At 48.5% G+C, this 23,836-nt stretch overlaps 1 pseudogene; it reads right to left on the bottom strand.

The window, feature by feature from the left end:
- Nucleotides 1-4,883: 4,883 nt before the first annotated feature.
- On the bottom strand, nucleotides 4,884-11,636 carry LOC124702889 (annotated as a pseudogene).
- Between the last annotated feature and the right edge of the window lie 12,200 nt (nucleotides 11,637-23,836).

Raw genomic sequence — 23,836 nt, 5'->3', positions numbered from 1 at the left:
ATCTGTATGAATAAGTTCAAGGGGAGTATGTGAAACCCGAGATGAATTATTATAAGGAAGTTGATGACTCTTCGCACGTTGACAAGCATCACAAACTGAAGACTCAAAATTCGAGGAACAAGGCAAATTGTTGGTCCTAACAATACTTTGAACTATTTTATTTGACGGATGACCGAGACGATGATGCCATTGCGATGGCGAAATCGTGACGCTGGATGAAGCATGACGACCATGGAAGAATGCATGATCAAACGGGATAGGGTAGAGTCCACCACGACTTCTACCTCGCAGGATGACGTTCCTCGTGGCCTTGTCCTTAACACAAAAGAAATATTTGTGAAATTCGATGAATATATCATTATCGGACACAAGGCGATAAACGGAAAGCAAGTTTTTGCTAATATCAGGAACATGCAAGACATTTCTCAAGGCAAGGGATCGGGAAGAACCAGCTATACTAGAATGACCAACATGCGCAATAGACAAACCTGTGCCATTGGCGACCTGGACTTGATCCTTGCCGAGGTAGCGTTCATGGTAGTGCATCCGATCCATGTCGTTGGTGTAGTGATCGGTGGCCCCAGAGTCCATGATCCACGGGCGCTCATCGTGGAAGGAGGTGGACGCGGAGTTGCCCGAGCGCTGCGTATCGGCTTGATACGCGTGGTTGAAGCGGTTTCTACAGGAGAGGGCGTCGTGCCCCCAAATCCCGCAGACTTGGCATTGGGGACGGGAGCGGTTACGGCCGCCATTGCGCCCGCCCCTGTTGCCATCTCCATAACCGTGGGCACCGCCGCCATTGCGGTTGCCACGGTATCCTTGCTGGCCACCACCTCCTTGCTGGTTCCCTCCGCCACCATAGTGGTTGCCGCCACCGCCGCCATGGTTGTTGGCACCACCGCCTTGCTGCTGTCCACCATGCGGACGGCCACCATTGCGGCCGGTGTTGGGGGCGCCATCGGAGGGGCGCCCACCGCCACGTCCATGATCACCGTGACGTGCTGCAGAGTTAGCTGAGGAAACAAAACTACCGGCCTGCAAATTCTGTTCGTGGATGGACTCACACGAGAGGAGCATGGAGTAGAAGTCGGGGACGGTGAGCGCGTGGCCGGTGTTGTTGAGGACGGTGATGGAGGACTGCAGACCCTCGAGCTGCGATCCGAGGCCGACCACGATGTAGTCGATCAGCTCATCGTCGGAGATGAGGCTGCCGACCATGGCCAGGGCGTCGGCGAACCCCTACATCTTGTGGAAGTAGTCGTGGGCGTACATGTCGTTCTTCCGCATCGTCGTCAGCTGTCGACGGAGCTGACAGATGCCGGCCCTGTTTTGGGCGGCGAACATGGAGACGACGGTGCTCCAGACGGCAGCCGAGGTGGTGCGCCCCACCATCTGCCCGAGGACTTCCTCGGTCATCGACCCAAGGAGGATGCCCAGCACCCTCTGATCGATATGCCACCAGACGGCGTAGGCCGGGTTGGGCACGGTAGCGGCAGGTTGGCCCTCGCTGGCGGGGGTGGTGATCGTCGTTGGCGGCGCCACGCAGGTTCCATCGAGGAAGCCGAGCCATCCCTGGCCGGCAATGTTGGGGATCACCTGAGTCCTCCATAGCAGAAAATTGGAGCGATCGAGGCGCACCGTAATGGTGTTGGTGAACTGCGTGGGAAGAGAGGTGGGGAGAGTTGAGGTGATCGCGCCGGCAGCCAGGGACGCGGAGAGGGAGGTGGTGGAGGTATTGGTGGAGCTGGTGGTGCCGGCGGAAGTGGAGAGTTGCATCGCGGTGGTTTGCATCGCGAGATCGCAGGTCCTAGACGGGAACTCTGCTCTGATACCAAGTTAAGAAAAGTATTTGCCGTGAATGATCCCATCGTGGGGCTGTCTATTTATACAACATACATGTACATCTATCCTTAATAGTTTCTTTGGCCACCTACCAGATCCGTATGTGATTCTATCTAGAGCTGGTGGAGAAGCGACATGTCATAAATACTAGGGTGTTTGCATGGGATCTGTTCAACCTGTACCGCTGACGCCCTGCTTAAGGCTGGCAATGGGTCGGGTTTAGTCGGGTCAACTTAAACTAGACCCATGCCCATCATCCTTATTGGGCACACATGTGACCCAGGACCCTACCCATGGGTAAGGAATGAGACTCATGCCCAAACCCATCGGGATGAAGAGTGCTTTGTTCCCGTTTATGGCTTTGTGACTGCAAGTAGTACTAATATGCACATGTTTGGCATCTGGATACAAGAGCTTTGTGTGTAAACGATGTATACTGTCTATATGTATAATGTATGTGTATCATAGCCCACGTACCATACAAAATAATTCAATTGTTTTAATTAGTAATATTAATCGGGTGACCCATCGGGCAACCCGTGGGCATAGAATGATAATCATGCCCAACCCACGACTAATCGGGTTGCCCATGGGTTATTTCCATGGGCGAACATCGAGACCCATACCCTACCCATTCGGATCGGGTGCCTATGGACAGACGTACCCATGGGTCGAAATGCCGGCTTGAGCCCCTGCCTAACTGAATTACAAGCTAATGCATAGACCACAAAAAGCTGTGGAGGAGCTTCAACATACAACTCCGCGGGCGGTGATGGATATTTTCCAAGTGGTCATGATGACCCAAATCGGTAATCGTGACTCGGCTCTCTTTTGGCGTGATGGGCTGATGCACGGCCAGCATATAGGGAGTTCACGCCAATCTCCTTGCTGCTGTCCCAAAGCGCAAGGTGAAATCGAGGACCGTCAAGGAGGGCTCGCCAAAGCATGGCTGAAGTACTGCAGGCCGAACCTCGCTGCAGAGGCACCGCAGAAGTTCTTTCTTGTGTGGGAGCGGTGAAAGAGCATTTCCCACCCTAAATGGGTTTTGGGTGTTTGGTGTCGACACAAGAAAGGATGTGTATTAATGTTTCCAGAAATATTTATTGAATCACACAAGACGGTATTGGACGCTTCGAAGAAGGATAGTGGCGGTAGTCGTCCACTAGTTTTTTTATAGCTTATAAGGTAGTAGTGATCTCAAAGGAAGGCAATGTGGGCCATCCTATTCCACTCCATCACTCCCCCACTTGTCTGGTGCGCAGTTTTTCTGAACAAAACTGGAGGCCGAAACTTCTGTAGGGCAGCTGAGTTCTTGCCTTTCTCCTTGCCTGCTTGGCTGGCCGAAAGTTGGTCGCTACTTCCAGCGACCGTTTACCCACCTACTTCTGGTACAAGTCTCGAAAATTTTAGACGCAAAAGGGGTACCAGTATCCGTTTTGATGGTTTCGAACGTTGGGCTGGAAGTTGGCTACTAGTACCGACAATACCGCCCTACTTTTGCCCACTTCCTTTCGCAACATGACCGTTGGGGCTTGGTTATGCATAATGGCCAGATTTGAGAGAGCCCATATAAATAGGATCTTCTTCCCCAAGAAGAGCTACCTCTTGACTCTCTCTCTTTTCACCATTGATACACTAAGCTTAATTTCCGTAGATCTCTCTACCTAGCACTAGAATCTATTGACTCTTGAGGATCCGGTGGAAAAAACATAAATCTACACTCTCACCAAAAGAATTTGTATTCCTCCCGTGTTTCTTTGTGGACCTTTGTGAAGTCATCCCGAAGCTCGAGCTTTGGTTGTAAATCTTCGTGGGCGTTGTTGGGAGCCTCTGATTAAGTTGTGGATGCATGCCTCGGCCTTTGTGTAAAGGTTTCGGTTGCCAGTTTGAAGGCCACCGCTCAAGCGGGACGTGAGCTTACCTTCGTGGTTTGCTCACCGGAGAATATGGTGAGACATTTGTGGGGTTGATTGGCCTTTGTGACGCCACACCCCTCCAACGTAGACGTATTTCTACTCAAAAGGAAGAAACTACATGAATCAACCCATGTGTCTCCATGTGCTTCACCTTCAGTTACTGCTATCCTTTACCGTTCCTTTATTACTTGTATCATGTATCTAGTTTACTTGCTCGTATCTTGTCATATAGGATTGTCCACCTAGTTGCATATCTAGAAAATTTATGTTTTTGTCAAGTCTAAATTTAAAAAGAACTAAAAATGTGATTAGCACATATTCACCACCCCTCTAGGCGCCCATATGATCCTTTCAAGGGGGCTTTCGAGATACACCTTGACCCAACAAGGAAATATGATTTGATATGGAGGTGGGAGAAGGATGGGAGCTTCTCTTCACGCTCGACGTATAAGACGGCCTTCTTCGCCACAAACACTAAGGCGGACGACATGGACCAGGTATGAAGATCCCGTGCCCCACATAGTTGCTTATTTTTGCCTGGCTGACATCCAGAAACAGATGTTGGACATCTAATCAACTGCAGAAGAGGGCGCTTGCACACCCAGCGGTTTGTCCTTTCTATGACTAGCAACTTGAGACCTTGCAGCACCTCTTGCAATGGTGTGTCGTGGCCCGCAAGGTTTGGGCATGAACATTGTCACACTATGGAAAGCCAGAGTGCCCCCCCCCCCCCCCCCCGAGGCGGACACACCGCTGATCCACTAGTGGGTGAGCCATATGGCGCCGAGGAAGGAGAGGCACGATCTTTGGACCGTGATCACTCTCGTGTTTTGGTGCCTTTGGAAGCACCGAAACAATGTGGTGTTCAATGCGGAAAGGCCAGACGCACGGACGGTCACCCGGATGATCCGATCCAAATTTGAGGTATGGAAGAGGGCGAACCTCTTCCGTGGGGAAGTCTTCACTTTCCAACCTTTGATTCTCTTTGGTTGCTCGAAGGAGCGTAGGCTTAGGGCCGAGAGCTTTCGCCTCATGTTGACAACAATCTAAGCCGCTAGCCAGCGTTGAATACTTGTCACTTGGCGCCCCTTCTATGATATGTGATGCACCTTCCAGGGTCTATTCTATAAAAAAATAGCCTGAAATTTGTGGTACAGCTCAGAAAATCAATCAAAGTTTGTACACGGAATAGTTGCAAAATACTGATGCATTACAAACAAAGATGCGGTGACATGCAAAGTACAATTGTGAGCATACATCGAGCCATGGTCAAAAATGAACTGCTGGAAATGACACCATAGGAATCAGATCAGAAAGAAGTTCAAGGATATCTGTGAGCAACAAATCATCCAATACATAAATCATTCCAGCATGACATCACTCTATGGATATTTTCCATCTTTCACATGCTGGATGCTCGCGAGAGACTCTTTCATTGCATGCAGTTCCTTGATGATATCTCCGGTGGGTGTCCTACTTGATGGCAATTCCTGAGAGCAAGACATTCCAAGTCTAGGTAGTGAAGCAAGCCAATCAATCTTTCTTCTATAGGGAGAATCATTTGCCATCTGAAGTCCATTGTCAAGCTCCAGCGAAAGCTGTGTGTCCACAATGTCTATCACTCTGTCATCTAGACCCAGCTCAACATATTCCCGGAGGGTTAATCCTTGTCTGAATCCAGTATCAGTGGGCTTATTCCCAGTTACTGTTTCCAAAACTAGAATTCCATAACTGTAAATATCTCCATTTGTTGATACCACATTGCCAGCACCATACTCTGTTGCAGTAAACAGTTGTTAATCGTATTAATACTTCTTAGAACACACAAAGGTCTATATTTACAAAGATAGAATAAAATAAGGAAAATCGTAGAACAATAAAGGATATTATGCTCACCTGGGGCAGCATAACCAATTGTCCCTCTAAGTCCCATTGAGCTCGTCGATTGCTCAAGAGATGTGCTTCCCTCGACAAAAATCCTTGCAAGTCCAAAGTCTCCAACATGGGCTACCATATCAACACCCAAGAGCACATTGCTTGACTTAACATCACAATGCACAATGGGTGCGGGGCCTTGCCAATGAAGATAGTCCAACGCGCAAGCCACATCCAGTAATATGGTCACTCTTCCAAGGAGATCCAAGTGCCTCTGTTCAGGTTGGTCATCTTTCTCAGGATGTAGCCAACCTTCTAGGCTACCATTCGGCATAAAGTCATACACTATTGCTTTGAAATCATTCCCTCTAGTATCAATGCTTGAACAAACTGTAATAATCTTGACAAGATTCCGATGCCGCATATTTCGCAGGGCTTCGCATTCGGCAGTAAAACTCTTGAGCGCCATGGGAGTTTGTAGTTTCAGTACCTTCACAGCAACAAGACTTGCACTTTCACCTGGTTGATCTAATTCTCCTTTGTATACTGATCCAAATGATCCAGAGCCCAACAAGTTGCTTGTTGAGAAACCATCTGTGGCCTTTACCAACTCTGAGTAAGAGATCAATGGGTGGCCTTTCACCACTAGTAGGAAAAGCCTCATCAGTGGCGCACGAAAAATGGATTCTGTGGCGCATGGGAGGTGCGCCACAGAAACGTCGCCACAAAAATAAGGTTTCTGTGGCGCACCTGCCCATGCGCCACGAAATTAAGGTTTACGTGGCGCACTTGTTCTTAGGTGCGCCACGGAAAAGCGTGCGCCACAGAAATTGTTTTTAGTGCGCCACGGAATTTGCTTGTATTATACACGATTTTGTGCTGCTCGCTATACACATGCAGTTTATAGACAAGCAATACGGATACACGGATACACGGATACACGGGTTATATACAGCAACATTCGGATATATTCAGATATAATATAAATATCATGTACATTGCACGAGATATAACATAGACATCATCATCACATTACTTAGAGCCCGATCGAGATACATATATAGTGGCAAGTGTCAAATGTTTTGCATACAACTCTTAATTCATACAAAATTCACAATTTCGAGATATAAAGTAGTCTTCATCCGGTTCCTCCTTTGCTCCGTCATCTCTACCCACCATGCTCGCTTGCATCGGGGTCCTTCATCCAGTTCCTACTATGATGAAAATGGAAGAAAGTGAGACCAACAAGTCCGATGCACAAGAGAAATGGAATAAATGCCTCATACATTGTTGGTCAACACAAATATTAACATTCGAGGGACGGTGTAAGTGAGACCAAGTCCGATGCACAAGAGATTGATATTTGTGCTATCTTACCGAGAAGGCGGCGGCGGCGGATCCGAGCGACCACGGAGGAGAGGGGAGAGGGAGAGGGGGTAATCCTCCGAGCGACCACGGAGGAAGGCGGCGGCGGCGGATCCGAGCGACCACGGAGGAGAGGGAGAGGGGAGAGGGGAGGGGCTCGGGAGGGGAGAGAGGTGAACGAGGCGGGGGAGGGGCACGGGCGAGATGATATAAGTCCCTTAGTCCGTGGCGCACCGGAGAAGGTGCGCCACGTAGATCAACTACTCTCGTGGCGCACCAAGCCCGGTGCGCCACGAAAGAGTTATTCTACGTGGCGCAGCACGACATGTGCGCCACGTAAATACCTACGATAATAAATGGTGGTGGCAGGATGTGGGCCCCACACGGTTTCGTGGCGCACTACCCAACCGTGCGCCACAAAATTAAGCTATTTCTGTGGCGCACCGTGCCTGGTGCGCCACAAAATAAGTTTCTGTGGCGCATTCAAAACGGTGCACCACAGAACTAAGCTTCACCTATAAGGGTTTTCCTACTAGTGCACGGATGTTGTTATAGGGATATTTACTCGAAAATGCTCAACGGAACCCGGGTACGGGCGAGGTCGAAAACTGAGCCAATCAAAATGCACCACGTGGTTGTATAGTACTATGTATACGCACTGTATCTGTCAGTGTCCAGCATGTATTCAAGGTATTCACCGGCCACATTAACATGGAGAGGCAGCGTGCATTAAATATTCTGCCCCCCTCCCCCCGTGACTCTCATCTCATTGTGACTCCCTTTCTCTCTCAACCTCCATCCAGGAAAAGCGGCGGCGAGGCGGAGCTCAACATGCAGCAACACGGTGAGAGAGCGGCCGGAATTGGGGGTTCGAGTTGGCGTGGACAGGCGTCGTCCGGAATGAAGGCGAGGATGCGGCCGGAACGGGGGAGGCGCACCTGAGCACGAGGTCTCTCACGAGATTTGGCTCCTCCGCCGGCCGCCGCCCCCATCGTGGCTGAGTAGCTGTCAGCCATGCCATGGCTGTGGTCCTCGACGGGAGTGCCCCAGCCTCCCAACCAGCGGTGCAGCGCCCCAGCCTCCTCGACGGAAGTCATTGCAGGAAGACGCAGCGGCGGTTGCCACCATGTTCCTGTGCAAGTTTGGTTTGATATTTGTTTTCTCAGTCTAGGATTATTTTGTTTTAATTTGATGAAGATTCAGATCTGGAGAATGCTTTTGTGGTGGATATTTTTGGTTCTGTGCTCATATATTCCTTTTAATGCACTCCAATCCAATCCCGTACAATAGCAAGATTTGAGAAATCCAATCTGGACAAGCCTGTATTTTTTCTTGATCTCATTTTGTGTTAGATTTGTACAAATCTTCGTTCTTCTCATTTCAATCTAGTAATGGGAACGTTGTTCTCGTACAGACTTTTCATTGTTCTCAAATAGATTTTCTTGATCTCATTCTAATCTAATTTTCTTTCTGATTCAAATAGGTTAGAACAAAAAAAAAATTGTTCATGAATATATATCCAGAACTCGTAGACTAATCGGTACGAGTCCGCCGCAGTTGTATGTTTTGGTGTAATTTCTTTTGATTCTCTCAGGAGGTATTGCGTGTTCATTTTGGTTTTCGCTTGGTCCTGCTTAGTTTGTACAGATTTGCACTGATCTCATTCCGACCTGGTAGAAGGAATGTGTTTTTTTTTTTCTTTCGATCCAAATGTTCAGCGGTAACAAATGTTAGCAATTTGTTCATGAATTTATCCTGAACTTGTCGACTGATTGGTGAACTAAACGAACTTAATTATTAACTTAATAATTTTAATTGCAACGGTATTTTGTTTATGATTTAGCATTTTTTTACTATCTGCATCATATAGATAGAAAAAATATGTTAAGAACTCTCTGCTCCAAAATTTTCCATTTTGACTATTTTCATCGTTGATTAATTGGGATAACTGCCATTGAAATCTTTCCATATTAAAAAAATAATGTTTTCAATTTTTTTACAACACAAAACCATTAGTGCAGAATGACATATTTTGACATTCAACATCCCATCGTGATGTTTTTAATATTCTATGAGGTAAAAGTAAATGTTACAAATCTAAATTGCTTCCAAATGGAGTAACCAGCGGAAAATTTGTTTTAGAGTTCACCTGAAGGAAACAAATCATCTAAAGGATCTGACGATGGCCACCTCTCCTGCTAGCTCGAAAACTGATGGGGAAGATCTACAGTGACCAGAGAGCTTTGATGTTTGGATGGCAGCGCCCAGGAGCGGTCACCGGAGACAGAGGGGCACGTGACAAAAGCATTGAATTCCCTCATGCTCCTCTCTATACTGCACCATGAGCTTAATTCGCAGTAAGTACCCACCCACTTGCGTACGATGCAGTCCCGTATAAGGCTTCCTATCAAACAAAGTGGAAACAATGTATTGGTCGGACGCTATATTACGCACTAATCACGCGGCGCCACTAGACGACCACGATGTCGACCTCGCCCGTAGCCGGATCCCAATCGTGCGGGTCGGATATTTACTTTACTTCTCTTGCGCCAATTAACAAGCTTGTAGAGTAATGCAAGAACAAGCAGTGTTGCAATAAGAGGAATAATCACGGGTACCACCGGAAATTTGTGCTTCCTCTTTCCTGATTGCAAAGAACAACGAGGCAAATGTAGGCCAGGTATGCCACCGCAAACCAATTCATTGCCTTGGACTGATACTGCTGTAGCATTTGTGAAAACTCCAATGTTTGGCACTTCCCCAACAAAGCTATTGAATGAAAGGTTGAGATAAGAGAGAGTAGTAAGGTCCCCTAAGAACTTTGGTATCTGGCCCGATAAATTGTTGCTTGAGACATCAAGAGTTTCTAGACCTTTCAGACGACTCAAGGCTGATGGGATGCTGCCATTTAGGATGTTATTTTGGAGAAAGAGATACCGGAGAAGTTGGCATTCACCAAGGGCGGCAGGTATCTCACCTGAGAATTTGTTTGACTGTCCACGGAATGCTACAAGATTTTTTAGATTTCCTATTTCTTGTGTTATGGATCCCTCTAACATATTATGGGATAGATCTAAATTTTTTGAGAGAGTGGGGATGTCGTATAATCCGCTGGGAATCGTACCTATAAGGTTATTATTACCAAGTCCTAGTTCCAACAGCTTTGTTAGATTCCCAAGCGAGCTTGGTAACCTACCGCTGAATTTATTCATCCCGAGGTTCAAATATATCAGCTCGGTAAGATTTCCTATGACCGATGGAATTGACCCACTAATTTTATTTTCAGATGCACTGAGCCTGCCCAAGCTTTTTAGATGACTCAATGAAGAAGGAAGAGGTCCAGTGAAAGAGTTTTTAGAAAGGAAGAGATTTTGCAAGCTATTGAGATTACCTATGTCTTTAGGGATGCTTCCTGATATTTTGTTTCCTTCAAAGACGAGAACCTTTAAGGAAGTAGAAAGATTGGAAACTGAATCAGGGAGAACACCCTCAAACATATTGAGACCCAATCCCAAACTTTTTAATTGGGAGCAATTCGTTAATGCAGTCATGAATTCCCAATCTTTGGGCTCTTTAGCTTGAAGCAAATTTCCCGAGAGCTGCAGCCAAGTGAGATTTTTTAATCTTCCAACCTCTGGAGGCACACCACCACTGAAAAGGTTATCCAAGAGCTGAAGTGCTGACATGTCAGAAGCATTAGCTATCGAAGGTGGAATGTGGCCATGAAACTGGTTAGAGTCCATGAATATCCTCTGCATATGGGGAAGATTACTGAATGCATTTGGAGGTATTGTACCGCTTAGCATATTTTTCTGGACAGAAAACACTCTTAAAGAGGAATTGTTCCAAATAGAAATGGGGATCACTTCACTTAAATTATTGAAGCTTAAGTTGAGCCAACTTAATTTGGATAAGAACCCCAAAGACGACGGGATAGTTCCTGACAGAGTGTTGCCATCAAGAGCAAGACCCGAGAGGCTGGAGAGATTTCCCAAACTAGGTGGTATCTCACCAGATAATCTGTTCTGGCTCAAAGCCAGGTTTTCAATCACATGAAAATCTGCCAGCGATTGAGGGATCTGTCCTGACAAACGATTTTCTGAGATGGCTAAAATCTTGAGATTTCTTAAAGACCCTATGTTGACAGGAATCTCGCCTTGGAGTTGGTTAAAGCTAAGGAAAGAATTGTGAGATTCGTGCACTCTACCAGAGCAACAGGAATGCTTCCTTGGAGATGATTTGTGCTCAAGTTCAGCACCTGAAGCCTGAGAAGACGACCGATCTCCGGAGGTATCTTCCCAGCAAGCTGGTTATTGCCAAGGTTCAGCTCCTTGAGAAAAGATAAGTTTCCCATAAACGGCGAGATGCGCCCAGACAGATTGGCAGAGCCCAAGCGCAGAGCGACGACTCTCTCAGGGTGCCGCCGGCCACCGCAGATGACTCCTGGCCAGCGGCAGTAGTGGCTGGACGTGTTCCATGAGGCCAGCAAGCCCTCAGATGAGCTTGCCGACAGCATGGACTTGACGGAGAGGAGCGCGAACTCATCCGACGATATCTCGTTGCTGCTCCGTGGGGTTACCAGAGCATGTGAACAGAAGAAGAAAAGAAGTAGCAGAGAAATGCTAGTGCTTTCTCCATTGGGGAATGGCTGCAAGAATGTGCATGTATCTATATATGCTGAATACTTGTCATTTTCTTGCAAGGAGTTCAGTAAGTTGGGAATGTGTAAACAGGGAAATGTTATGGCATTAGGATATGTATTAGAGACTTAATAGTTGATATGGTCAGAGATCTGGATAAAATTAATTTAACCAGCTTAAAATTATATTCATAAAAAACTTTTTTGCAAGATTAGCTTCCAATACTACGAAAAAAAAACTTTACAATCTTTGGACGATGTTGAACAAATAGATCTGGATAAATAAAGCCTGGATGTATGTATGTATTTTAGCGAGTCCTCCTCTCTCCAACTACTTTATGTTAGATAAGCAGGGCCTTGATTATTCTACTAGTGGGACATGTCACACTCAGCAAATCGGTGGTTGTCTCTCATCTTGTCGGCCTTTGGCAGAGACTACCAACCACTTCTAATATGCAAGAGTTAATATTAGTTATGACTTCAAAATAGTGTAAGGTTATACTAATTCAAGAAAAGTAATACGATAATATTCTACAAAAGTACAAAACCAGGAAAACTGAGTTCAGTAACACTATGTAGACCTGGCCACAATTCTTCAAAAACAATACAGGAACCAAAAAAACTCGAATAAAACTAAATGATTATGAAATGAGTTTTTCTGTTGAAAAGCAAGTTTTGTCAGCATTTCAAATTTAAGAAAGTACAGTGTTTCTGGACGATTTCAAGATGAATCCTAATTTAATGGATTCTTGATTATAATAGATATGATATGGAACCAAGTTCTCATTTGTCCGGACTTAGGATATTAAAGTATATGCAGAATCTTGCTTGGTCCAGACCTAATATTCCGGCACCTGTGAGTCATGACAAAGTCAGTAAGAGCATCTCCAGCCGCGTCCCCCAAACCGTCTCCCAAAGCGCGCCGGATCGAGCGTTTGGGGGACGTGTTTTGTTCGTGCCGCGTTTGGGGGACGTCGCTCCCCAGCCGCGTCCCCCAAACGCCGCCCCCAAACATTAAAAGTACTTTTTTTGGCTAGGAAAAATCTATTTACTAATATTCAAATCGGTTGAACATAAATAAATTATATATAAAACTTCGGAAAAATATAATTAAATACATATAAACTATCTACTCTTCTTCTTCGCTGATGGCCCCGCCTCGTCGTCGTCATCGCGGTGGCGCTTCCTGCTCGTCACCTCTTGCGAAGAGGCGGTGTCGGCGCCCGACGCGTCGGAGTCCTCCTCGTCGTCGGCGGTGCTCGTCGGCTGCGCCTTTGCCTTTGCCTTTGCCTTTGCCTTGGCCTTGGCCTTGGCGGCCTTGGCCTTGGCCGCCTTGGCCTTCGCACGGGCCACCGCCGCCGCCGCGTCCTCGCTCTCTTCTTCCTCCGCGTCCTCCTCCCAGCCCAGCCATTCCTCCTCGGCCGTCAGCGGCGGCGGTGAATCGGCGCCGCCGCTCGGCGTCCCGGCTCTCTCCCACCAATGGCGCCGGCCGACGGGCTTTCCCTCGCCGGAGGTGTCGGACGGGAGCCGGGAGATGTAGCTCATCGTCGGCCGGAGGTGTCGGATGGAGGCTTGGATGAATGGTGGCGTACGTACGGCGTACGTACGGGTCTTATTGAGCGCGGATGAACGGCGGCGCGAAGTCGAAGAGAGCAGCGGTTGCTCTTCCGAGGAGTCGGCGCTCCATTCGGCGGGGTTGGCGCGTCGTCGACGCGGTTGCCAATGCGACGGTTCCGCTTCCGGCAACTGCACCGTCGCTACGTATGTGGCGGTTGAGCGTCCGAGCCGCTGACGGGTCGGGCCCGCGCCTCCTCGCCTCTCATTTCGTTGTGTCCGGCGTGCCCGGTGCGTCCCCTGTGAGACGGGGACGGGCTCGGCCGGACACCGTATCGGGCCGCGCCGGACAAAAAAAGCCTTTGGGACGCGCGGCTGGGAACGTTTTTTTGTCCGACGCGCCCCAAATCGCTTTGGGGGACGGTTTGGGGGACGCGACTGGAGATGCTCTAACCATCACCCCATCAGTCTCTACTCCCTAGTCATCTTGCCGGCCTTCACAGGATTATGTTCACCGAATAGCCCCAGTTATTTATGCTTTACATGTATGGCAAGGCAGATACTTCAATCCAATATATGCGCAGTAGATACAGTCAACCACTGACAAAAGATGTCATATTCGGTTGCGCGATCAGTATGGTTTTGATTACTCGAAAACTTTATGACTTCTTATTCTGATGAGGTCACTGTCATGCAAGGTTGCGACTAATTCTGTACCTTCACATTCCCACGAATGGAAATTGATCGTATGTCAGCTTATAAGATAATCATAATATCAATCACAAGGAACCACTTGGACAACTCGGTGCTACGCAGCCTGCTAAAAGGTTTTCACAAGTGAACCGAGCAACCCAACCTTGATTTTAATATTAAGGACGGGAAGAATTTTACACGATCTGGATTCAAACACCTAGCCCCCAAATGCCAGATGGCACTCAGATAAGAGCATCTCGACCGGCGCGCCCCATTGCGGCCCCGATAGTGTTTTAGGTGCCGGCGTGATTTTTGGGCTAGCACCGGTGCACCTCAAAAGGCGCCGGCTAGTTTTGGAGCCCAATAGAAGCGCTGGCAACCCCGTGTGGGCCCCTTCGTAGAGGGCGCAGATCAGACGCGTCGATACTACTATTATCTCTTTCATCATTAATTCATCATTAATTGATGTGACACATCAGCTTTTTGCATGCATGTAATGTATGATAATAGCTATGATATCTTTATTGTGAGTAGTCTAATTGGAAGGCGGTACGGCTGGTGAGGTTAGGGCGCGATCCATTGTGTTCATATACATTTTGGCTCAGTGGTACGTACAACAAATTCTATCATAAAAAGTCCATTCATATTTAGTTGTAATTTACATGTTTGAAAAAAAATTTAAATTTGTTGATGTTATGGAACCTAGGTTATCATGTCACGCCTGCTGCTGGGCCCTCGCGGCGGCCTAAGAACAAGGACGAGGATTCCCTCTCTAAGAGACAGGAGGTCTCCGCGAGGGGAAGTCACCTCGCAACTGTTTCCAGGAGTTTCCCTTCGCGAGAGAAATCACAAGAAGATGCCATATGAGATCCATTCGCGGGCCAGTCGCGTAGGGATGAAGCTAAGGAGTGGTGACGCCAGCCGTGACGTACTGAGAAGATAAGAGAAGATCCAAATTTGTCTACATAAAGTGGAGTGGTCGTTGCCTCCTTTCCCTAAAGGATCAGGGTGGATGGTGCAAGTACAGCAGGGATGTCGACACCCCCCTCAACCACTTCCGGTGGACCTACACAGTTGGTGTGGCCATGGATCAAGTCCAAGGGCTTAGTTAGGGACAAGTTCCCTCTTCCTTGAGCTGCTATGTGGTTACCCCTCTACCAAGTTTCCTTGGGAAAGAGGGCTAGCGTCATCATAAAAGGAGGGGCAGTTTCCCAGTGGAGGGGGATCTCTCTTCCTTCGGCTCTTGATTCTCTAGAGATACCACTTAGATGATGTCGTCTTCTACCTAGAGCATACCGCATCTAGATCTAAGGAAGAACTCCTCCACCACCTTGTAACACCATACTCATCCTGGAACAATATCAATACCACACCAAGGCAGGACGTAGGGGTTTTACCTCACCACGAGGGCCACCGAACCCAGGTAACTTTATATTCCTCTCTCTCGTGTTGCTTGTGTGCTGCTCCGGCGTCACCATGGCCATGTTGAGCTTGGAGCGTTGCTTCTAGCCCCCTATGGTCTGATAACCTCAAGGGTCTCGCCAAGGTACCTGTGTTTCTTCTGAAACTGAAACCCCGAAAGTTGGCGCGCCTTGTAGGGGGCTAAAGCGTGCTTCCGGTTCTTGATCGACATGGCTGATGCTAGGATCTAGAACGTGAGGCGCTGCAACGCCGGCAGATTTCAGGCCATGGCCCTAACCGTGCGCCAGCCTTCTCTCGGCGCCTCTGACGCCAGCAAGCCTACCGCGTCAAGGCAAGGGGGCTGTTGGGAGCCCCTTGGGCTAGTCGCAACCCTCCACTCGGTCGCGGGTTGGCTTCGCGCCTGGCCTCCTAGCACTAGCCAGGGCACCCGGCGAACGTGGCACGTCGACCTCGCCTCCATCACCATCTCCTGCCCAGCAAAGTTTTCTCGCACCCGCGCCCACAAATGGAAGGTCCGCGTGTGGTGGCACTCTGCCTCAGACCCCCACGACATGAAGAGAATACTCTCGTCGCCATCGAACTCACGCAAAGGCGTTGGGAGCTCGCCCTCAATGAGGTCAACAGGGCAGGATCCGGTGTCTTCGTACCAGGCCGACGGGTTTACAACACCGCATTTTCATTCCTCGGAAAGGAGATGCGCTACCTGGCCTGGCCCTGCGGTTTCCACCCCAGGCTGCCTCCGCTCTACGACGGCACTACCGAACATGTGGGCTTCTTACAACTCTACGCCATGGTCATCCTCGCCGCGGGAGGAGATCACCGTGTCATGGTGCATTGGCTCCCCGTGGCCCTCAAAGGTGCGGCCCTGGCATGGGTATCCAAATCCACCCTGCCCGCCGCATCTGTTCCTTCATGGGGAAACCTCTGCGGATGTTTGGTCGCCAGCTTCGCGGTGGGCCCTGGGCACCCCGCCGCCAAGGACGATCTCGCGGATGTGGTGCAAAGGCCCGGCGAAACTCTTCACGGCTTTGCGAGGCGTTTCCACTTGATTCGCATGAGGATCCCCAAGGTTATCAGCAAGGAAATCGTCTCTGGCTTTTCCGCGGGGGCGACCCACCCCGGGGTCAAGAGGGCGCTGGCCTCCCACCGGTGCGTCAGCTCCATCAAGCTCTTCCGGATCATCGACGAGCTCGCCACGACAAAAAAAGTAATATCTCCACTCACGCGACAAGGGACCCCCGCATGGGACGGCGGGGTGGTCGCGAGAGGATCCCCTGCTTCGAGAGCCATGCTTGAAGCGTCGGGGGGGGGGGATTCGTGCAGGCCCTCTCCAGCTCCGCTGGCTCCCCACCGTCGATAGATCCTTCACCAGGCTCTGCGAGCCCCCCTCCGAATGGAAGTCTCGCACTTGTGCCCATATGGAAGGGTCTCGAGAGGGCCTTCGCGATTGCTCCAACGCAAGAGGCTCGGGGGCTCCCATGTCGGGCGCACCCTGAAGCCCGGGCATACTTGTATCCTTTCTCCAAGAGGATTCCCACTGCATACTGGGCGTAGACTCGCAGTTTGGCGTATGAGTATCGTTTGTGTTGCATGTGTGTGTGCATTTCGCTTCAGCTATCTTGACCCGGCGCCTTTGTTAAACAGGGAATGATCTCTCTCCAAGAACTTGTGCACTCAATAAGGGCCATATCGTGGTTTCCCTCCCGATGGGAGTTTCCGGCAAGAGAAAAAGTTCTGTCACCTTTTGCTCCTGGTGAGGAAGACCCTAATCAGCAAGGAAAACACCTAAGGTGACGTCGTAGGAAACACCATGGGAAAACGTCTCTGAGGGGATGCCGTAGGCATAAGCGAGGACTACACCTAAGGTAAACCTCCTCGAGGTGATGCCGCCGGCATTCCCTCTCGAGACTGGTCACCTCAGAGGAAGTCCCCAATCGGGAAAACCTCCATGAGGTGACGCCATAGGCAATGCCATGGGCAAACCTCTCTGAGGGGACGCCGGAGGCATCAGCGAGGACCACGCCATGGGCAAACCTTTCTGAGGGGACGCCGGAGGCATCAGTGAGGACCATGCCATGGGAAAACCTCTCTGAGGATGCCGGAGGCATCAGCTAGAACTATGCCATGGGCAAACCTCTCTGAGGGGATGTTAGAGGCATCAAAAAAGTTGGTCTATGGGTAAACCCCCTTTGGACAATTCCATCGGCATCGACCGAGCCATCATTACTAATACCCTCCTTCTACGAGGAAGCCCTCTCTTAGGGACTAATTCCCTCCTTCTATGACGAAGCCCTCTCTCAGGGACTAATTCCCTCCTTCTACGAGGAAGCCCCTCTCCCAGGGACTAATTCCCTCCTTCCACGAGGAAGCCCTGTCTCAGGGACTAATCCCCTCCTTCTACGAGGAAGCCCTCTCTCAGGGATTAATCCCCTCCTTCTACGAGGAAGCCCTCTCTCAAGGACTAATTCCCTCCTTCCACGAGGATGCCCTCTCTCAGGGACTAATTCCCTCCTTCCACGAGGAAGCCCTCTCTCAGGGAATAATTCCCTTCTACGAGGACTCATGGACTAATTCCATCCTTCTACGAGGAAGCCCTCTCTCATGGACTAATTCCCTCCTTCTACGAGGAAGCCCTCTCTCCGGGACTAATTCCCTCCTTCCATGAGGAAGCCCACTCCGAGGGACCAATTAATTCCCTCCTTCTATGAGAAGGACCTCTTTCAGGGACTAATTTCTTCCATGAGGAAGTCCACTCTCAGGACTAATATCTTCTTCTCGAGGAGGACCCACAATGGAGGACAAGACATCTCACCTGGACACCCCTCGACAGCCAACCTTCAATGCTCAATTTGTCCGGCCTCGTTACCTTATCAATTCCAGACCCCATATACCTCCTATAAAGAACGACAATTTAGGCATGGAAGGTATGAGCGCGAGAGGAAAACATAAAATAAAACATGATAATGGTCACAACGAGTTCAAACAACCTAGATAGGACACAACCCATAAGAACTACTGAAGAGATCTGAACCAGTGGAATGAGACGCCACGCAAAAGGATCTTCACCAGGGTGGGGGAGGAAGAAGCGTCGTCATCACTCCTCCGAGCCGCGGCCTCCGGCCTCCTCACTTCTTCGGAGACACCACCACGGGTGGTGAAAGATGCGGCACTGGTTATCATCAAAGACCTTGATAACGAACTTGTCAGTGACCTCGCAGTGGCGGAAGATCATGAGGACGCCAAGTTGGAGTTTGTAGAAGCGGGCAAACCTAGCCCGGTCCCCCGCCATGAAGGTGCTCCCGCTGGAGCCCTGGATGACGTCCACCCTCCACGTATCGTGACCTTCGCTCCCCTCCCAGAAGAAAACGTGCTCCCCCTCCCCGCCCCACTAGTAGGGAAAGTCTCATTCGTGGTGCACCAAAAAAAAGCTATTCTGTGGCGCATGGGCCGTGCGCCACAGAATCTACGCCACAAAAATGTGAATTATGTGGCGCACGGGCTCATGCGCCACAGAAAGTGACATTTCTGTGGCGCACAAGGTAGACATGCGCCACAGAAAACTTTCTGTGGCGCACCCAACGGTGGTGCTCCACCGAATTTATTTTTGAATTTCAAAAAAAAATGGCGGCCAGATCTAGATCTAGATCTGAGGCCGCCGAATTTTCGCCGGATTTTTTCTAAAATTTTTTGGAGGTCGCCGAAGGTGGGTGGATGAGGAGGAGGCCGGACGGAGGTGGTGGGTGGGTGGAGGTGGAGGAGGAGTAGGCCGACCGAAGGTGGGTGGAGGAGGAGGAGGTGGAGGAGGAGGCCGGCTGTAGGTGGGTGGAGGAGGAGGAGGAGGAGGAGGCCGACCGGAGGTGGTGGGTGGGTGCAGGAGGAGGAGGATAAGGTTACCAGAGGAGGTCGCCGGGTGGAGGAGAGGAGGGAGGAGGAGAAGTGGAGGTGAATGGAAAGTGGAAGTGGAGGAGAAGGTGAGGAGGAAAAGTGGAGGAGCGGAGGAGGAGGCGCCACCAAAATTCAAATTTCAGCACTAGAATTCTGTGGCGCATGTGCACTTGGTGCGGCACAGTTTTTTGTCGAATTTTTAAGTTTTGCAGGAAAAAATCTTGACTTTGCCATAACTTTCTACCCGTTTTGATATATTGTGCGTTTTTTCCGAGTTTGTATGCAACTAGCAATCTAGTTTTACCGATATACAACGCAATTTTGCAAAAAAATTCAAAATTTATGTTTGTTAATTCTCATTAAAACTAGATGACATAATACATGGGCACCCCAAAGGATTTTATTTTTAAAATTCCTATCTATTTCTTATGTATTTTACAAAGCTAAAAAAGGCGATCCACGGGCGGGGGGGGGGGGGGAGGGGGTGGAGTTGCGTGGAGAGCAAAAAAACCCAGAAAACTTCTGTGGTGGATGGAGCTCCATGCGCCACAGAAATGCTTCTTTCTATGGAGTATTTGGTCCAATGCGCCACATAATTTCTTATTTCTGTGGTGCGTCACAGAATGTCTTATTTCCGTGGCGCACCAAGCAAGGTGCGCCACAGAAAGGCTAAATTCGATGGTGCACGTGATTCTGTGCGCCACAGAAATAGCAAAACCAATTATTGGGCCTGGCCGGGGGTGGGGCCCACCATGTTTTTGTGGCGCATGTGTGTGTGCTGCGCCACAAAAATACGTTGTTTTAGTGGCGCACTTGGTTTAGTGCGCCACAAAATTAATTTATGTGGCGCATGCAAAAGAGGTGTGATGTCTACGCACGCTTCTATTCTTGTAGACAGTGTTGGGCCTCCAAGTGCAGAGGTTTGTAGAACAGCAGCAAGTTTCCCTTAAGTTGATCACCCAAGGTTTATCGAACTCAGGGAGGTAGAGGTCGAAGATATCCCTCTAAAGCAACCCTGCAATTACGATACAAGAAGTCTCTTGTGTCCCCAACACACCCAATACACTTGTCAGGTGTATAGGTGCACTAGTTCGGCGAAGAGATAATGAAATACAAGTAATATGGATGATTATGAGTAGTAATTGCAATCTGAAATAAAAATGGCAGCAAGCAAACATGTAGCAGAACTGGTTGTAAACGGTATTTCAATTCTTGGAAACAAGGCCTAGGGATCATACTTTCACTAGTGGACACTCTCAACAATGATACATAATTGAATACATAGATATTATCACTTCATTATGCTACTCTGAACCACTCTTCTGTTTGATAATAAACACAAATTCATTGCGTAGGTCTGCATAAGCATTCCTTAAAGTTCACATTCCCAATCTATGGACACCTTACGCTGTCACTTTGAGCATACAAAGATGGTACTAACTAGTCACCACAATTCATAAGTATTTCTATATATTAAGCATAAGAAACAAACACAGTGTGCACTCTATCACCTTCACACCGTTGGATAAGGTGTCCCCGGAGATCACATAATAAAAACCACTTGAGTAGCACAATAGTTGAAGCATAACATCTAATTATTCAATTAGATTACAATGCTCATGATCACATAAAGATCATACATGGAGAGATAGATAGACCACATAGTACGGGTAAAGCCCTCAGCCTCGGGGGAGAACTACTCACTCCTCATCATGGGAGTCAGCAACGGCGATGGAGATGGCGGTGAAGTCGATGGAGATGGCTCCGGGGGCAATTCGTCGTCCCGGCAGGGTCCCGGAACAGAGACTTCTATCCCCTGGATCTTGTCTGCGATGGCGGCGGAGCTACAGAACTTTTCAAGGGCGGGGCTGATTGATTTAGGGTTCACGCGTCAGGAGGCTTCTTATAGGCGAAAGGGCGAGGTCGGTGGAGGCCAGGGTGGCCCACACCACCCCTTTGTGTGGGCCCAGGCCAGGCCGCGCCAAGGCATGGTTTGGCCGCCCTGCACCTCTTCTTCATCCCCCGCCTCTGGAGTCTGTCTTTGTTACAGAAAAATATTGACTTCAGCTTTTGTTTTGTCCAATTCTGAGAATATTTCCTGTACAACTTTTCTGAAATACAAATCAGCAAAAAATAGGAACTAGCACTGTGGCATCTTGTTAATAGGTTAGTGTCGGAAAATGTATAAAAGTGCAACGAAGTGTGACCAAAACATATATGAATTGGTGTAAAACAAGCATGGAGCATCAAAAATTATAGATACGTTTGCGACGTATCAGCATCCCCAAGCTTAACTCCTGCTCATCCTTGAGTAGGTAAGTGATAACAAAATAATTTTTGAGGTGACATGAAGCCAACACAATCTTGATCAAGCATTGTAAAAGCATTGTGAGCTGGGATCAAAGTACTCTAAACATAGGCATGATAGATATAATTCTAACAATGGAACTTAGCAACTATGTTATAACATGAGAAGTAACTCAAACAAACGATCAAGAATAATTTTGCATTGAAAGCAACTGTTTGTTTATGAGCATAGAAAAAACATAGCAGAGTTGTACTCAGCATGTCCTTTATGAAGTAGCAAACCATAAATGCTAGGACACCTTTAAAGTTCAAAGGGTGACTAGATACAAGTAATTTAAGAACAAGCAATAACATAATCATGAATCAATCAATAATAATTTTGGGACTATGCACATTGCACTAAGAATGACAATTATGCTCTCTTAATTGGTGCATAAAGAAGAAGATGAAGACTCAACATAAAAGTAAAAGAGAGGCTCTTTTCAGAGTAAGCAAGATCAACAAGTTTTGTAAACCTTCCAAAAAGTATGGTACTCATTAGCTTTGAGCTCTCATTGCCCTTATCATAAGGATCTTAAATCGTTAAAGTTAATGTGATGGCAAATACGAGCTATATGCTTGACAAATCACAAGTTGAAAATCTCATGCCCCTTGAATACGTTTACCTAAACCTCATGCTACTCAACTTAGGTCCCAAATAAGTTCTTGTCATTGTAAATATACATGTATCATTGAGAACCACCAATGGGGTACCTCTTGCCCGATGATATGTTAGTACTCTTGTAGGAGCAATCCCATGCCAAAATGACAAGACAAACAGACAATGATCATCTCAATAATGTTTTTATTTAGGGTTTTTTGTTCTCGTGCCCCTGGTTCGTTAGTTGTACTCAGTTTTCCCCTCCCTCTAGTTTGAAACCCCTCGCAAAGGCTCGGACGGGAGGGTTGCCGTCTGGTCAGAGGCCTTCCGTTACCGGTGACGGCTAGGGAGCCGCAGTGGTTTTAACTTGACCGTTGCTTTCGAAATGTGTTCACTGTTGACTGGAAGAGCTGACCCAAAGCTTTCCCCTCCGCCCGAGACTGGAGGAGCTCACACACCGCCCCTCTGCCGCCACGCCGTCCTTCCCACCTACCTTATGGCGTCGTCCGCCGCCGAGCCGGCCCCGCCCCCACCACCACCCCCGGGAGGCGGAGAGGGCTCCGCCTCCACCAGATCTGGATCTACCCCTGTCCTCTTTGTATTTCCGTCTGGTGTGCCGACTATTCCCGTCAGCCGTGGAGAAGATTGGGAATCGGAGGGATCTAACGCATGGATTCCATCTGGGTAAGCATCGTACGCCTATGTGAATTGACGGTAGGCGGTTTTTGAGCGCTAATCGTTGTTGCTCAACTAAGCTGCGTTGCTTTTTGAATAGGATGGATCCAGTGCACGGCTTTTCGGTCGGTGGTTAGGCTGGATTCTAGCTTTACGCGTGATTCTAAATGCTATAAGAATGGGTTTTACTTCCCTGCGGTGGTTGCAACCACCATCTCGTTGAGGGATTTCAAAGCTAACATCTACGATAAGTACCCCTGGAGTTTCGATGCAGTTCATTTCGAATATTTCAACAGCCCGGAGGGAAGATTTGTTCCACTAATTTCCGAAGACGATCTGGGAATTATTTTTGCTTTGAATGCTTCTTGCCGGTTCGGTAAAATTCGTATCCATGTGGACGGGGGCCGGGCATCATGCGAGTGCTGGGGCATCATCAGGTGGTCGGGCATCATGTCTCTCTACTGCTGCTGCCTCTGCTAATAGTGTGCGCGGTGGCGCTCCTTGTAGGTCCACAACAGCACCATCTGTCCCCAGTGCTAGTGGTAGCCAGATCGTTTGTACGGTCAATGTGGAGGACGATGCAGACATTGAGGATCAGTCTCCTCAAGATGATGAGGATGAGTTGATGTTTCCTGAATTGGTAGATCGATGCAGTAAGCAGGCAATGGAGGATCAATACATGGAAGATATTGATTTTGGTGCCAGATTTGATGACACTGATGATGAAGAGAGGAATGAGAACAATGGCAGCCTCGTTTTAGACGATTACGAAGGTGATGACTTGCCAACAATTGAGTGGAATAGGGAGGATCCTCAGCTTACAGAAGGCACCGTGTTTCAAACGATGATGGACTGCCGTAATGCAATTACTACATATTGCATTCTCTCTAAGAATAATTATGAGGTTATTAAAAGTGAGCCAGGTAGGTTCACAGTTAAATGCCCATACAAGAGGTGTAGGTAGAGGCTGCATGCATCCACAATGCGCAGAAGCAGCTTGGTTCAGGTACTACGCCAACCAGT

The sequence above is a fragment of the Lolium rigidum genome, chromosome 3 (assembly GCF_022539505.1).
Source record: "Lolium rigidum isolate FL_2022 chromosome 3, APGP_CSIRO_Lrig_0.1, whole genome shotgun sequence".
Classification (NCBI taxonomy): domain Eukaryota; kingdom Viridiplantae; phylum Streptophyta; class Magnoliopsida; order Poales; family Poaceae; genus Lolium; species Lolium rigidum.
Note: the sequence above shows the minus strand (reverse complement) of the source record. Positions and strands in the feature narration are given on the sequence as shown.